Here is a 3,286-nt window from a genome sequence, read left to right as displayed (position 1 = left end):
ATTTCACAAAGTTGGGAGGGATGGCTTAAGTGACAGTGACAGGATCAGGATTCCAAAAACAAGGGACCTAATGTGACAAGAAGAAATGAAATCCTGTATTCAGGTTCACATAAGGACAACTGACCAGGGTAGGGTGAAAGGTAGATCCCCTGGGCACTGCCTAGAGACTTCCTTAAGGGTCGCCATTGATCCATTAATGAGCACTGTTTGAATGCATTGAACCCACCCCACTACATTATCCTTAGGGGCCCATGGTTCCATTTTGATCTTAATGCTATCAGGAAGGATTTTGGAAATCGCTTTGTGAAAATACAGAGAGACTACATCTATGACACTCCTCTGCTCTACCAGTCTAGTTACTCAGTCAAAGAAGGAAATGCAGTTAGTCTGACATGACCTGTTCATGATAAAAACCCATGCTGGCCCAGAGTGATTAATGTTTCCTTTTCTAAGCACTCATAAATCATCTCTTTAAAAATGTGTTCTATTTTTTTTTTTTTTCAGAAATTGAAGTCAAACTTGGCAGCCTGAAGTTTGAAAAAAACAATTTCCTTCCATTTTGGAAAACTCTGGAGGATTCGTTCACCTCCAATCTAGCCCCACATTTCCCACTGTTTGCAATTTTCCCAAAGATCACCCACCGTGGCACAGCAGGCACGTTCAGGAGCTTTTCAGACTCTAGGATGAAATCTGTTTGTGCCATGGTAGTTGGACTCCAGTAGCATGCCAACCTCTTGATCCCCTGAGACTCTCCCTTCATATTTTTCCTATGTCGCACCTACTATTTTCTCTGGTATCTGGCTTACACAATACATGTGATCAACCCTGCCCTTCTAGTATCAACTTCAAGCTCTCTCGACCAGGTCCTCAGATCACCAGATAAATTAATTTTACTGGCCCTGCTTTGGTGCAATTCATGATGGGTCCAGAGTCGGGAAGACTCTTCTTCCTCAGTTCAAATCTGACTTCAGACACTTATTAGCTGTGTGACTCTGAGCAAGTCACTTAACCCTATTTGCCTCAGTTTCCTCACCTGTAAAATGAGTGGGAGAAGGAAATGGAAAACCACTCCAATATCTTTGCCAAGAAAACCCCCAAAAAGGGGTCATGAAGAGTCGGACACAAATGAACAACAGCAAAAATCCTTGGCCAAGAGCCTATTTCTTTTACACTGGCCCGAAAGTCTAAGTCCCATCTTCTTAACTAGAAATTCATTTCCATAATTTCCTTTCTCTTGTAAAGTCCCTACTTTCAATTTATTACAGTGATGAAAGCACTACCTCCTTCTAGGGTCTTCATTTAATTGCCTAGAACATCATAAGCCTTGAATTAATAACAATAATAATAAACAATAACTAAATGAATAACTAGCATTTATGAAATGCTTTAAGGTTTGCCAAGCACTCTACATATGCTACCTCATTTGATCGACACAACAACACTGTGCTATTATTATCCCCACTTTACAAATGAGGAAACTAAGGCACTTTGAGGTTAAGATCTAACAAGTGTCCAAGGCAGTATTTGAACTCAGGCCTCCCAAGTCCTGAACTCTATCTACTTTACCACCTACCTGCCCTAATTATCAACAAGAATATAGAATTTCCGAGTTTGGAAGGACTTTGAAGTCCATCCAGTCCACCCTAGAAAAGAATTCCTCGGGAGATATATCCATCATTAGGTCTGTGTCTGAAGCCCTCCAATGAAGGAGAATCCAAAGACCATTGCACTTCCAAATAGTTCCAATTGTTAGGAAATTGACCCTTACATCCACATAACGTCCACTTATGGAAGGCAAGGATTATATTGTTTTTGTCTTTGCTCTCTGGAGCACCTCGTCAGTGCCTGGCACAGAATAGGCACTTAGGAAGTCCTTACAGCATAAATTGAACATAGATTTGCCTCTTTGCAAAGTCCCCCCCACCCATTACTCCCAGTTCAGCACAAGTCTATCCCCTCTTTCCTTACTTAACCTCTTGGAGACAAGTTTCCTCATCTGTAAAGTAATCCTAATCACACCTACCTGTGAGGCTCAAGTCAGATCACTAAAGTGTTTTTCAAACTTTCAAGCACCTAAATATCTAAAAGTTATTACTATTAAAGACAGAGTCCTAAATAATAACTTAAATGTACAAATCAACCAACTGGCATTTACTAAGTGCCTCCCATCTGAAGCTACTAGGGATAATAAGGAAAAATTGAAACAGTCTCTGCCCTAAAGGAAATTACATTCTCTCAGGGAAGCCATGTGCATGCATAGCCTTGCACAAAGAAGATGTAGGGAGGAAGTCTGGTGTGCTGGATAGAGCATGATTTGACTAGGATTCAGAAAGACCCCATTTTGAATTCCATTCAGACCTATACTAGTTGTGTGACCCCAGGTAACTTGAACTCAGCCTCAGTTTCCCCATCTGTAAAATGGGGGTAATGATAACATCTACCTTCTAGGATTGTGTGATAATATAATAATATAGTGTAAAATGTTTTGCAAACCTTAAAGTGCTTAGGTCTTCTTCTTCTTCTTCATTATTATTGTTGTTGTAGTTATTGCAAGAAACTAAATACAAGGCAATTTGGGGGAACTAGTAATTAAGGGGGTGGAGGGAATATCCATGCAAAAGGCAGTGCTTTATATGATCCCTACAGCAACCTTGAGAGGCATGTAGTAAAGCTGTTGTTATCCCTGTCTTAAAAGATAAATGGAAATAGAAAGAAGCACAATGATTGGTCCAAGGTCACACAGCAACATGTGACAAAGCTACAGCTCAAATCCAGGTCCTCCAGTGCTCCCTTGCACAACGGCATATTATAATGATGAGGGAGGAAAGGCCAGGGTCTTTCCTTGAACACCAGCTGAAGGATATGCATTCAGTAATTCAGCCCAACATGACAAAGAACAAGCTAGGTAATTAAGTAATCATTTCATCAGCAACATTCATTCAGCCTGGTGCTAAGGTTGTGGGAGATACTTGGATAATTAACTGTGCCAAACTGCTCTCCCAGTGTCCCCTGGATGCCCCCTCCTCTTCTTCCTCTTTGCCTTTATCCATGCAGTTCTCTCAGGGATGCCTTTTCTTCCTTCCACAGGCCAACATTTGTCAAGGTCCACCTCCAATCCAGCCTCTTCCAAGAAGCTTCCATGACCTCTCCACCTAGGAGGTCTCTCCTTCTGACAGCTCCTACTGCCTAAACCATTCCTTTTGGCTCATCTCACTTATTGCCTCATAGAGTGAATCATCTCTTCTGTTTTCTCTTGCCAGTTGAACTCCTAGAAGGCATGGGTCAG

The sequence above is a fragment of the Vombatus ursinus genome, unplaced genomic scaffold (genome assembly GCF_900497805.2).
Source record: "Vombatus ursinus unplaced genomic scaffold, bare-nosed wombat genome assembly UNPS02014799.1, whole genome shotgun sequence".
Taxonomy (NCBI): Eukaryota; Metazoa; Chordata; class Mammalia; order Diprotodontia; family Vombatidae; genus Vombatus; species Vombatus ursinus.
The sequence above is the reverse complement of the archived record's forward strand: the minus strand, read 5'-3'. Positions refer to the sequence as shown.